The sequence below is a fragment of the Panthera onca genome, chromosome D3 (genome assembly GCF_046562875.1).
Source record: "Panthera onca isolate mPanOnc1 chromosome D3, mPanOnc1 haplotype 2, whole genome shotgun sequence".
NCBI classification, from domain to species: domain Eukaryota; kingdom Metazoa; phylum Chordata; class Mammalia; order Carnivora; family Felidae; genus Panthera; species Panthera onca.
This window is the reverse complement of record NC_138350.1, coordinates 16,588,769-16,609,019: the sequence shown is the minus strand read 5'-3', so window position 1 is coordinate 16,609,019 and position 20,251 is coordinate 16,588,769. Positions and strand designations below refer to the sequence as shown.

The 20,251-nt window shown below is 44.1% G+C and overlaps 1 protein-coding gene across 2 annotated transcripts in view; it reads left to right on the top strand.

Annotated features, from left to right (window-relative positions):
• The first annotated feature begins 2,415 nt into the window (after positions 1 to 2,415).
• The window catches only part of CORO1C (coronin 1C), a 76,243-nt gene continuing 58,407 nt past the window's right edge, over positions 2,416 to 20,251 (top strand). Inside the window, exon 1 of one of the 2 annotated variants that reach the window (XM_060612487.3) lies at positions 2,416 to 2,681. The gene's annotated coding sequence lies outside the window, so the exon portion shown is untranslated. The remainder of the gene's footprint in view (positions 2,682 to 20,251) is intronic. The other variant, XM_060612485.2, reaches the window with a different exon arrangement.

Here is a 20,251-nt window from a genome sequence, read left to right as displayed (position 1 = left end):
GATAAAACCAGGAACTGAAACAGTCACCTGGAAGGGGAAGGTCTGGAGATCTTTCTTTCTCATTGTATTCCATGGTTGTTCTATGGTGTTATCATCTGGGGGGAATTGGTGTCTGGGAGATTTTACTTCTAATCTAATCATTTAAAGACCCGGGATAAGTGAATCAACAAGTTTTAAACAACTGCTGTATGACAGGCAACTGTACTGGATGCTTTGCCATACCTTAATGCATTGAATCTGAACTCCTGAAATCTTCAAATCCCCTCCCTGAAGTAAGCATTTGGATGCACCCCACTGAATAAAGAGAGTAAGACTCAGAGAAGGAAAATGACTCGCCCAAGGTCACACAACTGGTGAGTAGAGGAGTTTGAACGTAAGGCCAAGTCTGTCAGGATCTAAAGTCCCTGTTTTCTCTGTTCCTTCATGCAGCCATAGAGGCAGTTGAGTGTAAGGGCTAACTGGAAAAGGGTGCAAATTCTGCCTTTAGGGGGACGTGCGTTCTATCATTAACTCTGCCTGGCTCAAGCTGTGTGATCTGGGGCAATTCATTTAACTTTTTTTAAAGTTTATTAGTTTATTTTGGGGGGGGGGCAAGGGAGGGGCAGAGAGAGAGAATTCCAAGCAGGCTCTGCACTGTCAGCACAGAGCCCGATGTGGGGTTCGAACTCAGGAACCGTGACATCATGACCTGAGCTGAAATCAAGAGTTGGTTGCTCAAATGACTGACCCATCCAGTCCCCCCACTTCTTATTTTCTTCACCTCTATTGATGAGGATTAAGAATTGTTTTTTGTAGCCATAGGATTGTTGGGGGGGGGGATTTCAGGGGATTTTGTGCTCAAAGCACTCAGATAGTCCCTGGCACATAGAAGCGATGGAAAATGTTGGCGATAATCTGTTCCCAAAGAGTAAGCCAGCTTGTTTCCTGGTTCCTTCTCAGAGCACTGCATCAACCTTCATTTTCCCCAAGCCACTCAGAGCTCTGCTGCTATCAATGCCCTTGCTTCATTAAAAATAGGAATCCTAATAATAGCCAAGCGTTTTTGTGCATCACCAAATGCCTGGCATTGCACTAGGTGCTCTGCTATCATCATCTCTCATTTAGACGAAGTAAGTGGCCAAGTCTTGCTGCGGAAGGGATGCTCAGTCCCTCCTGTTAGTGGCTGCTTGAAGGCAAAATGAAACTCACCCCTCCACTTTGTTGAGGCACAGCAGTAGCAGCAACAGGTACCATTTGTGAAGGGCTCATCACAAGTTAGGCGCCCTACCTAATGTATTACTAAGCTCAAGGAATCCTTCCAGGGAGTGACTTCTACAGTCCCTACTTTACTGCTAAAGAAACTGAGGCCTAGAGAGGGTAAGTAAGTTGCTGTTCTAGCTCTTTTGGTTCAAGGTGGACCATGATTTACATAACACACATTTCTGAGGCCAATGCCTAAAATGAAAAATCCCTCCTTGCGAATTGCAAAGATGCCTTGCTTTGTTGATTCACTTCCTCGGGTCCAGTTTCCCCAAATCTTGGTATTTCAGAGCTTGGTATTTCAGAATGGGACTCTATTAACAGGACAGCTTCACGCGAAAGATCAGGAAATTTTGGCCTGAAGAGGCGAAGGGAACTGACCTAGGACACATCGTCTGAACAGCAGCCAAGATGAGACTCGAATCCACTGCCCTTTGGCCTGGCTGGCCCAGTTATTAAGCAAACGGGTGAGGGGCTTTGGCCAGGAAAAAGAAGGGAAGGACCTTGTATCTTTTATTTCCTCATCGGCAAAATGGGGTCAAGATGGGACCTCCTTGAGTAGTGGTGTGGCCCGGTCCAGGGACAGCCACCCTGTGCTAGGAATGCGACAATGGAAAGTGCAGGGCGGGCCTGAGCGCTGGCAGTCCCCAGAACTGGAAGTGGGAGGGGGCGATGGCAGCAAGGACAGAACTTCGGAAGCCGGAGGCGCGAGTTCGAGAATTCGGGGCGGGGCTTAGAGGTTTACGGGTTTAGATAGGCAGTGGGCGGGGCCCGTGGGATGCTGAGACTAGGGTGGCTGGCCCGTGGGTGGGGCTTTCTAGAAGCGGGGCGCGGTTTCGTGGGGCCGCTGGGCCAGTTCGGCGGCTACGAGAGGGTAGGCGGGCTTAGGGAGCCCGGGGGCCGGCTAAGGGTTTGGTTAGGGCAGTGGGCGGGGCTCAGAGGAGCTGACGTTCCGGTTTGGAGAGGCTCTGGGAACCTTTGAGGAGCTGGAAGATGTGGCCCCGCAGAGCCAAGCGGGTCAGTGGGCGGAGCCCTAAGAATGCGGCTCCCCGTTTTGAGGAGCAGTGGGCGTGGCCCTCCGGCTAGTTGACTAGTGGGCGGTGCGTGTGCTTCGGCACCACCTTCCCCCGCAGCCCACCCGCATCCCTCGGCGCGACCAGAGGGGGCGCTAAGGAGAGTGGGGCGTGGAACGAGGGGTGGGAAGTGGGCTTCCCCTCCCGGAAGTGGGCGTGGCGCTCGGCAGCCTGAGGACCCTCTGGTTGGGCGCGGCGCGGCGCGGGGGCGGGGCCTGCGTGCGGCGGCGGTGGCGGCGGTGGCTGCCCGCGCCCCTCCCCCGCGAGGCGCTCAGTGCCAGGCGGGAGGCGGCAGCGGTTGGAGGCTACGCCGGGCTTTGCAGCGGGGACTTCGGCGGCGGCGGCGGCGCCTCAGGCACTTCGGCCCTGGTGAGCAGCGCGCGCCGGGCGGGGCCGCTCGGGAGCGAGCCGGCGGGCCGACCGGCCCTCTCAGCATGTGCCGGCGCCGGCTGACAGGAGCCGGCGGGGCGTGGAGCAGGGCCCGGTGGAGGGGAGTGGGCTGTGGTGGGCGCGCGGGGCGCGGATCCTTGGGCCGGGGCTCCCCCGGCCGGTGTGTCTCGGGTTGCAGCCGGGGCTGCTGGCCGAGGTTCGGGACCGAACCCCTTGGCCTGGGGAGAGAGAACTGGGATCCCTTTGGGAGGCGGCTGCCCAGGGGAGGCTTCCAGGGCTCCAGACCCCTCCCGGCCGGGTGAGGAGCCGCGGGGCTGAGTGGGGACGGGGCTGCCCGAGGAAGGATTTGAGGGGCTGGGGACTCGCCTGGCTGGGTGGGGCCTGGGGTGGGGAGGGGCTGCTCGGGGCCAGGGCGCCCAGCCGGGGGGCCCCCGGGCCTGGGGGCGGGGTTTGAGCCGCCCTGGGGAGCCAGTGGGTGGGGGGTTGGCCGGGGCCGGGCTCACGTGGGGCCGGGGCAAGCTGGGGCCCTGCGTGGGAGGGGTAGAGGGCGGCGGTCTGGCCCGAGGACTGCTGGCTGTGGGTGCGAGGCCAGCGCCGGGCCCTGAAGCTCTAGCTCGGGGGTCGGGAAGGGCGGGGCACGGCTGGAGCTGGAGTAACGTGGGTGGGGGGCGGCTTGGGAAGCGGACGAGCCGGGCGGTGGGAGCGGCGGGCTGGGAGGGCTGGGACTGGCGGGGGGTGGGGGGTGTTGGTCTCGAGGAAGAACGGAGCTGGCACGCTGCTTGCAGGGTCGGGGGCCAGGAGCGTCTGAGTGAACTGGGTGATTCCGAGATGTGCTCCCCCAATAGCGGAGCAGCTGGCGAGGGACGCAGTCAAAAGGAGCGAGGTGCAGGTGGGGCTCCGCTGCGCCTAAATGACTGGGGATGAGGTCAGATGTTGAGGGTGGAAATGCAGGAACCCAGCTCTCCCGCCTGTCCACACGGGCGCGTACACACCAGCTCTCCGTCTCCCAAATGCTTTGAATGTGTTGGGGGAAGTGGCAGGCTGCAAGGGAGCGCCGAGAAGAAAGGGGCTTCCTCTTGGAGGGAGGCGCTGGCCCTGCGGTCCTTTTTTGGGAGCGTTCAAAGGTTTTTTTTTCTTTTTTTTTTTTTTTTTTGATCGCTGGAAAAGGAAACGTAGGCTTTACGGCATCATGGTTTAGAATCACATCCTATATTTGGCCTTAATGTAGGCTGCCCTTGTTTTGTGGTGTCCAGAGTACTTCCTCTACATGTTGGAAACGTGGGATTCAGTGTGAGAAGCAAATTGCAAGTTGTTCGTCTCCCCCAGGATAGGAAGATACAAAGGCCTTTCTTTCCTGTAAGACATTTAAACAATTGAATATAGTGCGAGGTTTTAAACTGGTGCTGGGTGGTGAATGTCTTTAGTTTCGGTAATAGTTATCACAAAATATTAGGCCCTCTTACCGCAGCCTTCCTGCCTGGGATTACGTTCTAAAACAGTACTTGTAGGGCTCTTAGTCACTCCATATAATAATGCATTTCATTGTCCTTATCTGGCAGAACTCTCTCCTGACACCAGGGCCTGCTAGAATAGACAAAAACATGATTAAGTATAAGCAGTTGCTTTGTACCGTCTGTTCATTTGTGAAGGCAAATAGATATCTGTTTATATATCTTCACTTTCTGCATTCTCTGTAAAACTGAAGAAATGGGAAAAATCTGTTTTGGACTTGATTCTGTGTATTTCAGAAAACGAACTTTAGGAAACTAATTTTCTTTTCGGAGTGGAGGTACATTTCAGAGACACGGTGTTTGGGTGTGAAGTCTACTAGTAACCCTGGGGTCTGAGAGGTTGCATAAATATGTGGAGGCAGGGAATGAAATAAAACTGGGAATTGTGTTGTAAGTTAGGCCTGATGTTCAGTGTTTTGTGATAGGTGATAGTCTTTGTGTACTGAGGATTGAACAAAGATTGGTATGAAAGTCGGGTACACACCTTTTTGACAAATCCAGAAGGTGCCTTTTCCGTATTTGTTTTTTATTATTTGTGGAAGGTACATTAAAGCCCGATGAATTTCTTTTTAATTTTTTAAAAATTTTTAAACTTTTTTTTTTAACGTTTATTTATTTTTGAGACAGAGACAGAGCAGGAATGGGGGAGGGTCAGAGAGAGAGGGAGACACAGAATCTGAAGCAGGCTCCAGGCTCTGAGCTGTCAGCACAGAGTCCGACGCAGGGCTCGAACTCACGGACCGTGAGATCATGACCTGAGCTGAAGTCGGACACTTAACCGACGGAGCCACCCAGGCGCCCCAAGCCTGATGAATTTTAATAGACACATACCGGTGGGCTATCACTGCACATAGTATTGAATGTGCATGGTCATCTGTTACTTTGCAGATTGTGCTAATCAGCATTTATGTCTATTAATTTATATATGGTTTAGAATTAGGTTCAGGGTGACAAATAGTAGTTTTTAAACACTTTATTTTTTTTGATTTACATTTTACGCTTAATGCACCTGTCACTTTTGGGATCCACTTCAACCATGAGGAGGAGAGTCACTCCAGTGCCTGTGAAATGGAATGTTCAAAAGGATAAATGATAAGTTCTCAGTTATGTGACTGGGAATGTGGAGATTCAGTTCTTTATAATGGCAGATTGTTTCTTAATGCTTTGATTTGTCACAAACTCGTACTTTAGAAACAGATATTGTTACCTGGGCTGTTTTACCTTTGACTTTTTCAGAGGTGAAACAATAAGAAATTACGGTGCCTCTTGCATATTCAGGGTACAAATACATGTTCGTTTTTCATTTGGTGACTTCCCTATGTTATCCTGTTTCTGAGTTAAAAAAAAACTGTTTTCTGACACTTCTCTGTCTTTTTCAACTTAAGATGCCTTTTCTGTATTAAAACATGGAAATCGTCATGAATATTTCAGTATGACCTAGTACCCAGAATCTTAAGTAATAGAATCTCTCTGGGTTTTCTTTGCCCTAGTTTGGATCCTTTAAAATGAGTGAGCAAGATTCTATACTCCTTTTTGAGAGCTTGTTTGTATTTTAATAGTGCATAACAGGATCTTTTTTGTTTGATAACTGCTTTTTGAGGTAGAATTCGCATACTGTACAATTCACCTGTCTAAAGTGTACAGTTCAGTGGTTTTTATTATATTCACCCACACTTTTAGAACCTATCCATCAGTCCAGAAAGAAACTCCAGACTTATTAGTGGTCTTCCAGCCCCCCCATTCTCATCCCTCCCCTGCCCTACGCAACCGCTAGCCTACTTTCTGTCACTATGAATTTGCCTGTTTTGGACATTTCATGTAAATTTCATATAAATCATTCAATACTGGTCTTTTGTGTCTGTCTTTTTAAATCATAATGTTCTCAACATTTGTGTTGTAGCCTGTATCAGTACTTTATTCTTTTCTTAATGGTCGAATAATATTCTGTTGTATGGATATACCGTGTTTTGTTGATCCATTCATCCGTTGATGCACATTTGGGTGTTTTCCCCTGTTTGGTCATTATGAATAATACCGTCGTATGAACATTCCTGTACAAGTTTCTGTGTGGACATGTTTTCATTTCTCTTGAGAATTGCTGGGTCATACTGGTTACTCTGTGTTGAACTATGAGAGGAACTGCCAGACGCTGTTTTCCAAAGCAGCTGCATCATTTTACAATTCCACCAGCAGTGTATAAAGGTTTCAGTTTCTCCACATCCTTGTCACATTAGCTGTTCTCTTACTTTTTGACTCTAGCCGTCCTAGCGGGTGTGAAGCAGTATCTCATCGTAGTTTTGATTTGCATTTTCTGATGGCTAAGGATGTCCTGCATCTCCTGAAGTCATCAGCAGACAATTGTATATTTTCTTTGGAGAAATCTCTGTTCAGATGTTTTTCTTATTTTTAAATTGGGTCCTGTTTTTATTGTTATGAGTTATTTATATATTTTAGATTATATAGTGCCTTATCAGATGTATGATGAGCAAGATGTTTCTCCAATTCTGTGAGTTGCATTTTCACTTTCCTTGATAGTGTCCTCTGAAGCACAAAATTTTGGTAACATTCAATTTATGCATAATTGAGTCAGAATTGATAATGGAGTTAAAAATTGTTTAGATCCCAAATCACCTCGTCATCAGTATCTTGGTTATATAAATTAAAAGCCAAATGTGAAAGAGTTAGGGAAAGATTCAAATTAGTTCTAGATCAGAAAGGGTTCATCAGGAACATGTCATTCCCCTGCGGAAATCCTCCAGTGGCTTCCTACGTCCTCGTCTGTGGTTAAAGTTCAGGCTTCTTCGTGGGGTTGTGGATCAAGGTGTCTCCGATTTCAGCCTGCCTCGTCTCTCATTACTCTCCTACCTGTGTTTTCATCGTTGCTGCCACTTCCCCAAACATCCCGGCCTTCGGATCTTCTCGTGATGAGCTCATTACTGCGCACCCCCCATTCCTTCCATCTGCTGAGTCCCGGTTGTCCTTTGGGAGCCTCCTTCCTCATCCCTGCAGGCAGACGTCGTCCTTGTCTTCGTGCCTCCTCCATCCATCACTACTGTCTGCTGCTACAAGGAGCTGGGCTTGAACTCGAGCTTCCTGTCTGGGAGGCGCCTTCCATAGAAGGCAGGATGTGAGAGAGAAGTTCGCTTGCAAGGCGGACCGGGTTCCCTTGCTCACCGCTTGGTCTCGAGCGCCTGTTGGGTTGTTTGCTGAATGAAGGGTGATTGAAGTTAATCGGAAAGATCTTGAGGTCAGTGCACGTCTCGGATTATTATACACGTCTTTGTGGCCTGGGCTGAAGTAACGCCGAGTGATTCCCCTCTGCCTTTCTGGCACCCAAGTCCAGCCGTTGCCAAAAAATTGCTCAGACGTAAAACCAAGTGTTTGAAGCATTTGTCCAAGGGCGGAACATCCTCGCGGGTTCTCTCCCCTTGATGACCAGCGGTGACCGGTGCACAGCCTTCTCAGTAGGACAGATGGCCAGGGAACGTTTTTAGTTTGGTAGGATTTACCACGCCAAATGGAGGCCAGCCCTGCTGGTGTGGAGTCGGTCAGTACTGGAACCACCTCTGTGTATACCTGATAACGGGTGTAAACTGGGTTTTCAGGGCACACGCTTTCTTGCTTTTCATTCTTTTTTCCCCTGCTCTCTTCTCTCAGAGCATCTGACTCAGGTAGTAGTCTTTAGTTATATTTTGTGTTCTTATGTTCATTTTTAATACTTTCATTGAAAATACTCCACTTAGCATCTTAAGAATTAGGAGAAACCAGGGGCGCCTGGGTGGCTCAGTCGGTTAAGCATCCGACTTTGGCTCAGGTCACGATCTCAGGGTTTGTGAGTTCGAGCCCCGCGTCAGGCTCTCTGCTGTCAGCACAGAGCCTGCTTTGCATCCTCTGTCTCCCTCTCTCTCTCTCTCTCTGCCCACCACCCCCTCAAAAATAAATAAACATTAAAAAAAAATTAGGAGAAACCAGTCGGCTTTTGGGGGAACGTTTCTTTTGTGTGCGTGTTCTATTGAAGTGGTTGGCTTATGGTAAGGGAGTAAAGAAAAGAAAAATTTCTTCGTCTCACTGGGCTCTCATCTCTCCCTTATGTAGTTGAACTGCCACAGAGTTTTGTATACAAAGAAACTGAGGAATTGAAAGGTGCAGGCCTTTAGAGCTGGACCGAGCTGGGTTTCACCCTTGGCTCCACTTTTGAATAGCTGTGACTGCCAATCCCTTCACCTCCCTGGGCCTGTTTCCTCTTCTGTGGTGTGGAGATGCTGATGGTGCCTTGTTGGGTCATCGAGTAGACAGTGAATAAGTTTGTGTTCCCTCCGTCTTCACTCTTCGTGTCTGTTAATGAATGGAACTGGGGAGAATCAAGTAGAGTAAGTTTAATACATTTCATTTCTGATACTAAGCTATTAATGTATGAATTCCTACTCCCACCTCAGCATTTTAGACTTCAAATCAAAGTTGAATTCCTGAAGAGGGGAAAAAAGTCTAATTTTAGGGTAGGAAGGTAATATTAAAGATAAGGCAGGTTTGGTTTGGTTTTGTTTTTGCCTTCTGTCTGAATTGGAAGTGTCTATTAGACAAGCTTCTCTTACTCAGGCCTCCCTTGTATTCAGTCTCTGTCTATTTTGAGGAAGGTGGTTTAGTTCCTGGAAAAGACTGATCTTTTTAGGGTTTGGAAGGAGACCGTGCTGCGGTGCTTGAGATAGATGGTCCTCTGGTTATGATGTGAATGGCAGCATTGTGATAAACTGTAACATTCTGTGTGGGAAAAGAGCCTCAGTAGTTTCATGGGATGCTAAATGGGGCCTGTCATTTGAATCTCACATTAATAACGAAAAGAGTCCCTCCTGTTTGCCACAGTAAAGAGAAATTAAATCAGATCAATACAAAGGTCAGGGTGAGAGAAACTGAGATACAGAGGGAGGTAGGAAGGCTTATATTTGGTATGGCTAAAGATAATACTTTCACAATATATGTCCTCCCCCTTTAGGGTCATGAAATCGTCTTACATTTACTTTTTAAAAATGATAAAAACGGATCATACATAGACCAGTATCTTACCACCTTTTTAAGAATATATCATTTTGGGGGCATTTGGGAGATTATTTCTCAAGTCCAGAGGCCCTTATTCTGGACTGCACACGAGGATCAGCTGTAGACCTTTATGAATACAGCTGCCTGGGCTTGTCCTCCCTGGTGACTCTGAATCACAGCCAGAGTGGAAAGTACCTTACTGGTCTATTCCACATCTTACAGATGAGGGGATTGTGGTCAGGAGCATGAGCGATATGATATGCCCATAATCAGGCAGTTAACGGTCCCTTCCCACCTCCCCCAGCTGTCTTCCACCTCTTTCCATGTGTAGTGTGAATTCATTTTTAGAGTTGGTGGTGTTGATTTATAGTGTTGTGTGAAAAAAAAAATTTTTTTTTTAGACGCTGTGAACCTGGTGTGCCTTCTCTTTTTAGTCCTTGACTGAATGCACCAGTTCCCTCTTGACTTTCCACCACGGTCTCTTGCCAGATCTACTCACAGAGGTTTTACTTCTCCAGTTTATCACCGCTGTCAGTGTTTGTACCAATGTTTGTGTGTTTTCTCATGTCTTTAGATTGCACACGAAGCTTGGTCCAGATTTTTCAGGTTTTTTAAGATGCGTTTTCGGGGAACTTAAAAATACACTGAATCTCTTGGATAAGCCTTTGTTAGATTTGATTTTCCTAGTTTTAGTGTAAAAAAATCCCTTTTTACTTCTTCAATCTTCTAATCTGACCATTAGTAAGCAGTAGTTGTAAGTATCGCAAAAGTTTCAAAGGCCAATTAACATTGCAGAGATGCCTTTGCTTTGTGTCTTGCCAGAATAATCGGCACTACTAGGCCACGTGTAGATGAAGATGCTAATTTGGAGAGGGGCAACACGCACCCGGTACTGGAACTACACGGATTGTAACAGGCAGCGTGAAAACTCTTCGGGATTAGCGGTTGACCACAGCTTCACAGTGCGGTCATTCTGTCTCCACAGAACCGAGACATTCTGGGAATCTGGGCACCTGGCAGTTTGGTGCAAGAGCCTTTTTTGCCCCATTGTGGAATCAGATGTGTGTCCCCATATTCTGACAACTGCTGAGGTCTTTATCCTGAATGAACAAAGCTGTCATTTTTCAGTTTCATGAAAGGCCATAAACACACGTGGGAAAATAGCGTAGGGGGAGTGAAGCCTTTGAGAGGGTATTTTCCACTCTGGATGTTTTAGGGGTTCTTGAAAATAATTCACGAGCACCCCCTCCTTAGCACAAATGTTTAATCACTATTGTTTGCTTACTGCACATGAAAGATACTTAAATTCCTTTTCATTATGGTCAGGCATTCTTTTCTGGTTAAAGATTCTAATTCCTTCCATTCTTAGGAACTTAAAGAATTGAGGCTGACTTATTAATATAAAAACTCAAATGCTGCCTGAGTGGTCACTGAGACACACATGTAAACTTGAGTTATCATCTCCCTTAAGCAGAAGGGTTTATTGGGAAACTCATCACTTTACAAGCTAGATGGCGAATTAATTTTGCGGTCAGTGGTGTCTTTAGCTTAACGTTGTCATCCTAGTTTTTCTTGGCAAGCCAGAGTGCAGCCTCAGCCAACAAGTGCTGGCCGTAGCTCTTTGGGGTGGTATTTAATAAGATGCTTGTTGTCTGTTTTAGAAATAGAGTAACTTTAGACTTCCTTATTTGAGCCACTGCTTACAGTGCTACTATAGGAAAAGGTAAGTTGGAAGGTTTTTTGTTTTTGTTTTTTTTAATACCTTGAGACTTTCAGTTTGTTCTTATGCAGTGCAGAGATATCTTGCATGCACTGGGCTGAATTACATTGTCAAGTGGAACAAATAATGCGTATTACCTGCAAAGGATAGTTGTGAACCATGCGGTTTTCTAAAACCGTGGAGAGCCCAGCTGCAGTTTCTGTTTTGTAGGTGCTGTATACACTCAGTCCTCAACCCAGAACTGGGTTGTGTTCCAAAGTTGAACTCAGTTATTTGGAACTCAGATGGCATGGCATTTTTGGTATGGAGTCAGTATTATAAGTGGTGGGTAAGTTTCCAGCCTAGACTGAAGAATTCTGTTTAATTCATAGCACAGGGTTTTCAGCTCTTTTTGTTTTTTGTTTTTTAAGTTTAATTATTAGAGAGAGAGAGAGAGAGAGAGAGACAGAAAGAGAGGGAGAGAGAGAGAATCCCAGGCAGGCTCCACACTGTCAACGCAGAGCCCGATGTGGGGCTCAGACTCACGAACCATGAGATCATGACCTGAGCCAAAATCAAGAGTCAGATGCTTTAACTGACTGAGCCACCCAGGCGCCCCAGGGTTTTAAACTCTTAATGGTGATAGTGGAATCCTAGATCGTGGGAGCTGGGAGTCATGTGAAAAAGAAGGAAGGAGCCATGTTCTTCCCCCACCAGCCTGTGTTGACATCTAGTGGCCTCTTGCCCCAGCAGTCCTCTGTGTGCTTCATCCATCTTTCTTAATTTGAAACTTCTTCTCCCCTGTTTAAGCTGATCTCCTTTAAGTAGTAGTAAAGCAAATGATTCAAATGCATTTTCAGTAATGTGTTCCCGGGTGGCCACAGTTACAACTAGACTACCACTGTTGATCAGTGCCAGGGTGACGAAGGGCTTTCATTATATTATTTTTCTCACATCTCTCAACCCTTTCCGAGGTACAGTATTAATATTTTTAAAAAGGAGATTCCTTGTGATAAATCATCTCTCTGAAATTGTGGCATTCAGTCAGCGTAACAAGGTTTGGAGGGGAAAGTTGAACTGATGCATGTGGGATCAGGCATGGCCCGTGTAGAGGCTGGCCCCGGTACCTGCAATCAGGAAGAAGCCCTGCCCGCTTTTGAAAGGTTCTTCCTGTCACCTCGAAAACAGTTAATCTGGTAAGTTTTGTGTTTTTTTGGCTTTTCGTGCCCCCCCCCCCCCCCCCCCACTTCCCGAAATACTCGTGATCCCTTTTTTTTTTGTTTTTTCCATTTGGAACCACTCTTGAAAGGGTCTTAGGTTTTAGTACTGACTTGGTTGCTTTGACCTTTGAAAAGGGGATCAGGGCAGGGTAATGGCTGTAAATTGGGTTGGCTTATACTGGCTAGAGCTAGGCATTGATCTCTCTATATTTCCATTTCCTTGTAAACTTTTTAAAAGTAGTCTCTATGCTTAATGTGCAGCTCGAACTCACAAGCCCGAGATCAGGAGTTGCATGCTTTACTGACAGAGCCAGCCAGGCACCCCTTGAGTGTATAATTCTTAATACTGAATTCTGTGTGGGGACTGAGCTCCCCGAGAGTTGAGAGGGCAAGATATTGGAGGGTCAGTATCTATGGGACACAGGGTTGAGGTCCTGCCCGAGGGTGTGCAAAATAGCACTTGGCTGATTTGGAACAGGTGTAAGAGAGGAGGAATAGTGTAAGGTAGATAGAGAAGATGGCCTGGATTGTGGGAAGTCATAATAGAGTATACTTTTATACAGCACATTTAGGTAAAATGTAAATGGAGTTTAGATGGAGAGTTACAAAGGTAGATGAAAATATAATTTGTGGGTGTCACTAATGTTAATGATTTCTATACTACTGTGAATTATATTTTGGGTTAAATGGATATAAATTTAAAAATAAATATCTGGAGGCACCTGGATGGCTCAGTTGGTTAGGCGTCCGACTTCAGCTCAGGTCATGATCTCACAGTCCGTGAGTTCGAGCCCCATGTCAGGCTCTGTGCTGACAGCTCAGAGCCTGGAGCCTGCTTCGGATTCTGTGTCTCCCTGTCTCTCTGCCCCTCCCCTGCTTGTGCTCTGTCTCTCTGTATCTCAAAAAATAAGTAAAAACATAAAAAAATAAATAAGTAAAAATAAATATCCGTGTGGAATTATTAATTTTCAGTTTGTGAAAGTGAACACTGATACCACCATATTCCATGTTCCTTGAAGGCAGAGAACGTCTTACATTTTCTGTGCCTCCATTTCTCAGGATGTTGCCTGAGACACAGTAGGTGCTCAATAAATGTTAGTTGAATAATTGAGTTTCAGTTTTATGTGCTACACTTGTGATAGAGATTTTCAGTCTTCCTTCCCATTTTACTAGAAGATGAAAGTAATGAAGGAGATGTTTTCTTTTGCTTTATTTAATGTTTATTTTTGAGAGGGAGAATGAGCACAAGTGGAGGAGGGACAAGGAGAGAAGGGGGAAAGAGGATCTGAAGTGAGCTCTGCGCTGACAGCAGCGTGCCTGACGTGGAGCCCCAACTCACAAACCCAAGATCATGACCTGAGCCAAAGTCAGACATTCAACCCACCAAGCCACCCAGGCGTCCTGATGGGGATGTTTTCTATGGTGTAGAAGGATTGCTGATTGTAAACATTTGTTTATTAAATTATCTTATGATAATCTAACCCTATAATTTTTATTATAAATACTGTAAGCAGTATGTGGTGTATATGTACACATTTAATTATTGAAACATGTTTTATTTGTAAAGCACATTTTGGAGTTATTTATTTAAAGCATGAATTCTGATGAAAAAGAAGAGTTACATTACCTATGGGTACACCATTGCAAATTTACCCTAGTTCTTGAATAAGTTGAAAATATTGGTAGCATGGGGTTTTTAGGTCTTTGTTTTGTAGTTTGGTTAGCAACTTTGACTTTAGAAACAATTGAAGTAACATCAGAGTGGAAGTATGCTTTCATTTTGTGAGTTTTTGTCAAAATACATATGAGAAGAACTATTATTTGTATCAAGATGAAGATTTAAAGTTAAGGTAGCCATGGAAAAAAACCGAGTTTGTCTTTCCTGTCGTTCTTTTCTTAAGTTTCTTAACCTTCAACACGTTGACTGACTGTCGAGTGCCCACGGTGGCCCCTGAGGGGCCTCCAGGCCAGCCCCAGAGAAATCACCTGATGCATCTAAGCTCATTTCAGTGGCTCCTGGAGCTCCAAGGTTTTAATACGTTTGGAATCATTTGACTTGAGAAATTGACAAGAAATGGCCAAATTAAAATAGGGCAAATTGTATACCACTCCAACTGTTGAATCATTTGGGGGTTCATTGGTGCAGTATTACAATTTCAAAAACTATAGGTTTTGGTTTATATCATATTAGTGATGAGCGATCACAAAAAACATTGTAATTGTGATAAGAGATCATTAAGAATTGTTTCGTAGGGACCCCTGGCTGGCTCAGTCAGTAGAGCATGGGACTCTTGTTCTCGTCGTCATGAGTTCAAGCCCCACAGTGGTCATAGAGCCTTAAAAGAAAAAAAAAGATTCGTTTTGTGATTGTTTTTGTGTGTGGTATATGTGTGTATTTCTGGCAGTTTTTAGAGGTTACTAAATTATAAATGTAGTTTTTCTGCTTGTCTGTTTGCTATAAATGCAGTCTTTTAAGAGAGTATTAGGGATGGGAAGCCCCTTGATCTTTCTGCTAGTTTCCTAATCACAGTGCTTTAAAGAGGATTCTTCGTACTTTCTTTTAAGGCATATAAAATTTGTCTTTTAGTTATAGTCTAATTTAACATAAAAAATGGACTGTGATTTTCTTTTCAAGTCTTCATACAGTTTGGAAGGAAGGTAGATCTTGGCGGGGAGGGGTTGTGTTAGTTTTGTTAACCAAGGCTACTAAAAGCTATGGAATATTCACTCCCAAAATACTTAGCTGAACTATTTCTTCCCCAAAGAGGGCCTTATTTGTTTTTCTCACTTCCCTGGAGGTTTTTTCATTTTGTTGGTGAAATGGGATGTATGATGTTTTTTCCTGAAGAATTGGGACCTTCGGAAGGTAGTGGGTGGTGGCAAAGTAGTTATTTGTAGTAACTATATTTTCCCCAGTGGATTTTCAGTCTTTAGTTTCTTGTATTGTGTTGTAGATACTGATATTCTGTGGGAGTCTTTGCCCCTGCTCCTTTTGAAGAGAGGTGTGCTGATAAGGAAGTAATTTGTAATTTTTTAAAGTTTATTTATTTTGACAGAGGGGGCAGGGGAAGGGGAGAGAGAGAAGGAGACAAGAGAATCCCAAGCAGGCTCCTCACTGTCAGCACCGAGACTGATGTGGGGCTCGAACCCACAAACCACAAGATCATGACCGGAGCCGAAATCAAAAGTCAGACGCTTAACCAACTGAGCCACCCAGGTACCCCAGTAGTTTGTATTTTTTTACCAAAAAGGGTCAGACAAAATGTTTTGCCCTGAGGTGTAGTAAGATTTTAAGAGGTATACTTTCCTATTTCTATAGGATGTCTGAACATTCTGGAGACAGGGAGATTTAGGTTTAAAGAGTATTAGTTGTTAGTTTAATTTTGAGATTGTGTGCTCAGTAGGTTTACCTTCGAGCTCTGGGCACGTCTGTGGATGGAGTACCTTAATTTTAAACCCATGAATCCAGTCATCAGTCTGAAAAGGTACAATAAGTGATTGAAATTTTTTCTCTATTTTTTTTTTCTCTTTTCAAATACACTACTTGTAAAGAGAAGGCTCTTTGGAGTTACTGGTAAGAGGTGGTTCTTTGCCCTGGTTGTTGACTCCTTCTGTCCTTCTGTGTGCACTGCATCCCAGTATTTGCCACAGCAGCACATTAATGTCAGTGGGAATATTTGATTACGATGTGTCCTCCTCCAGCAGATTGTGAGCTGCATGAGAGCTCGGGCCAGGCCTCCTTCCTCGCTCACCACCGCGTCTGCCATGTCTGTCAGGATGCCAAGCACATGACCAAAGCTCAATAAATATTTGTGGAATAAATGAACGATGAATGACTAGAACTAAAGACCTGCTCAGCATTCACAGTTGAGGGTACGCGTTGTACGCATACCCCTGTGAGTTGTAAAAACTAATTGAGTTCTCAGTGAATTGTGTGCCTTTTATTGGGGGCGTGTGGACTGGATCCCAGTGAAACAAGTGTTTTGTATTGACTTGTAGGCTTCAGGTTAAAATAGGACCATAGAATAATAACTTACTTTACTTGTCCATTTTATAGATGAAGAAACCAGCAACCGTAGGACCAGAAATGACTTAGTGGTTAAGTGACTGTGTCAGGATAAACGCGCATCTTGCATCTAAGCCACAGTTTTCCTACTCTACTTCACTGTTCCCTTGAAACATTCGTCAGGTGTGTATGTTTAGTCACAGCCCAGGGTATGGGGCATTCAAAAGGGAAGACTGAAATTCTTCAGGGGGAGGTGATGACTTTGTTTTTGACATTGTTAGTTTCTCCTGTGACTCTAGCCTTTTGAGGGTCTTCATAAAAATGCCTTTAAAAAACCCTCAAAAGATCTGGGAGTCCGGTAATTTCATTTCCTGGTACAAGCATATTGGCAAAGAATTATTAACATTTCATTCCAAGAGTAACACCATCTGACGAAGTGGTGGAAACAGACTTAGTGAGTTTGAACAGTCATCCACAGTGTGCTTTTTAGCGGTTGTTAATAAGAGAAGTAGGTCATTGGTATAGAAAGTATTTGGAAACACATTCATCATTAATTTTTAAGTGGGATTGCTGGGTCAGTCACGTCTGTAAAAGTTCTGTAGTTGATACGAGGACTCTTGGGATTAATTTGGCTCTTTGATGAGAAGAGGCAGAGTTCAGCTTCTGAGACTAGTCTCTTGGGGTGCAGCCCCCGAGTCGGATCCACAGTGTTCTCTGGGCAGGTAGAGCCTCTGTGATGGAGATTTCTTACACAATTCTTTTTCAAAGCTCCGGGGATGGGTAGAGGTGGTTGTGTTTCTGAAGATTTGGCGATAAGCAGCAAATTGGAAGAATGTGAGGGATAGGAAACATGTCATGCTTGCATATTATTGTAGGACAAATCTGCTCTTATTCTGATAGTGCAATAAAAAAATATATTTCTGTCATTGAAGAGTGAGAGATGACCTCTAAAACCTCACAGTCTCATGTTTTAGTAACTGTAAAATTTCTGTCACGTATGTCATTATTGTTATATTTTAAGCGAGTTATAGGCCCTGTTAGGGCATCTTTTAGTTGATAAAGGGTCTCTTTAATACAAATGTGAGAGAATTTGAAGATTTTCTTATTTTTTGCATTTAGGATCTTTATATGTTGCTATTTTGCTGTTCATATGCTGATTTCTTTCTTTTTTTATTTTTATTTTTTAATGTTTATTTACTTTTGAGAGAGACACAGAGTGTGAGTAGGGGAGGAGCAGAGAAAGAGGGAGACACAGAATCCGAAGCAGGCTCCAGGCTCCGAGCTGTCAGCACAGAACCCCACGCGGGGCTTGAACTCATGAGCTGTGAGATCATGGCCTGAGCCGAAGTCGGCCGCCCAACCGACTGAGCCACCCAGGAGCCCCCATATGCTGATTTCATTGCTTTTATTAAATTTTGGCTTTAGGAGGTGTAGTTGACATAAAATCATAAGATATTTGAAATGTGTATTGTGGTGATTTGATTTGTGTTCTGTAGCTCATTTCGTATCTTGTCCGACTTCATTTTTAACAGTCATTTTCATAGTTTCCCATTCTAGTCCATCCAAATCATCAGTGAGCCTTTAAGTCACCATCCGTTGTCCTCAGCTTTTCTCTGTAACAAGTTCTTAAATTGGTACAAAATTGCAAAATGTAAAAGTAAGAATTGTTTTCTTAGAAAGCTTTAAAAAATATAAACCGATTCATTATTCCTCACCTTTCAGAAATTGTCCTTGATATATAGATTTCTGGCTTTGTATGCATGTCCTTTCGTGCTGTTCTCTTGGACAATTGAGTACATAGTCCTCTGGCATTAAGCCTAAGGGTTTTCAGTCAGAAGTAAAGATTTGCCTCCTTTGGCATAATACTTAATGCTCTCTTTGGTTTCTCTGTATTTGGATGTTTACAGCCAGTTTCTATATTTTATAAAATGTGAGCAAAATGTAATTTCATATTTAAAAATTGCACAAACAGGCCTAGTGGAACCCTGAACTGCGAGGCAACACCCCAGTGAGAGCGCTGAGTGGCATTACAGGCTGACGTGGGAAAGCCAAATTGTATGTATGAAGGGGAGTTTATCATTGAAAAAGTATGAAAGTTCAGGGGACGGAAAGTTGAACTGCCCTGTACTTTGTGGTGCAAGGTCATTGTGTCTCTCCAGAAGTCTTTTATCTTTGGACAAGTCACATAATGTTTCCGCACGGAAAATGAAGGGCCTGGAAGCGATGAGCTTTGGAACCTTTTCCACTCCGGGCTTCTGTGAGGACTGAGCCTGGATGCTTCTTGGTGGATCTTACTTGTGGGGTGTTTTTTATTTGTTTGTTTGTTTGTTTTGGTTGTTGTTGTTGTTCCTGGAAACATTTAAAAACTAAAATGATAATGGGTTATTGAATCAAAACAAAGTGCCTTTATAATTGATGCCTGATTACTTGGCATTTTGCCTATGACCTGGATGGATAACGATGATGGGATAGAACTATTTGGGAGGCTGTAATGAGGATGAATTTTCCTGCTTTGTTCTTGCTGTTCTCCATGTCATGACAGATTGAACCAACATCAAGGCTGTTCCATGCTTGCAGTCAGTTGTCATAAATGGTCGGCAGTTTTTCTAGAAAAAAACCATTCTTTTCCAGCACCTCATTGTCATTAGTGGAGTCCAGATCTCTTTTAGCCATAGCTGCTGTGTGTGAGGTCTGTTGTGCTTTGTAAGAAATGTTGCATGTGGTCTTAGAATTTCTTCCTTGTTAAAACAGCTTCTATTAAAGGATGCAAATTACATATATTTTTTTCTTGGAGCGTGTCACATATGAATCTGTTAATTAAGGGACTGGATGCAATGAAAATTATTTGTTGGATGAATTCGAATGTCACTGGTAGATTTTGTTTAAGAAAATTCAAAAGAGCTGAGCCATCTCCTATCCAGAATTGATGAATGTTGAATTTTTATATTTAATCAGAGCACCTCCCATATTTGCTTTGGGTGTCTGCTCTCTTTAAATGTGTATTTTACGTAGGCTTACATATTCCATTTCCAGCTTCTTAAAAGCAATTTTAACTGTTGGTATTGCCATTTAAATAGCTGGTTTTCAGACATTTGTTTCCTCATCCGCTGTCTCACTTGGCATTTTCTATTAAATAATGCATCCTATTTCTCCCACATTAAAAAGTGCCTGCCATAAAAGCAACAACTTAGAGGGAACATGTTCTTTCCCTGTTGGGACATTCTGGAGTCTTCCTGTGGTTGCTGCTGGCTAGGGAACATTTTGTGAGCCCTTGAGTAATTGATGCTCTGGAACAGTCTCAGCAAATGTGCTGGGCAGGATTTTGCTACTAGTAGGGGTTTTCCTGTATGTGTTCCTAGCAGGATGTGTTTCCTTTTATATGAACCGTAGAAATACATCTGCTGGAATCTTTAAACAGATAACTTCTCAATAAACAGGAAAATGTCAAAATTGTGGTCATTTTTTTATGAGATTGATGGAAGTAGACAGAGAATAGAGAAAATGTAGTAACATTTACTCAGGTGTTTTGAGTATATTTTATTTGGTACCATTACAGTATAAACACCCTGTCTTGTCTACATTTTTTCCTCCTCACATCCAACACATTTCTTGTATGACCTATGAAATAAATTTTCTATGTATAACCTGGCAGCACCGTAAGACTTCTTACACTCTCCCCGAGGTTGGGGATTATCAACTGACCGTAAGATGGAAGTTTTATTCTGAGAGTGATTTTTAGCAAACTTTCCTCTGACAACTTATCTGGGGTGCCTGGCTGGCTCATTTGGTAGAGCATGTGACTCTTGATCTTGGAATTGTGAGTTCACACCCCACATTGGGTATAGAGATTACGTAAAAATAAAATCTTTAAAAAATAAAATAAGTCCTTAACCCATAGAGATAGACCTTATTTTTAACAGCTTGTTCTTGGTTAAGATGATCACCCAACATGTGAAGAAAATTTTAATTGTTTTTTTGTTTCCGTAGATGAACTGTTAGGTATTGTGAGTGTCAGTAGTCAGCTTTTAGATTTTTATTTGAAGCAAAAACAGAAGTATATTATCTACTGTTTAGAAATC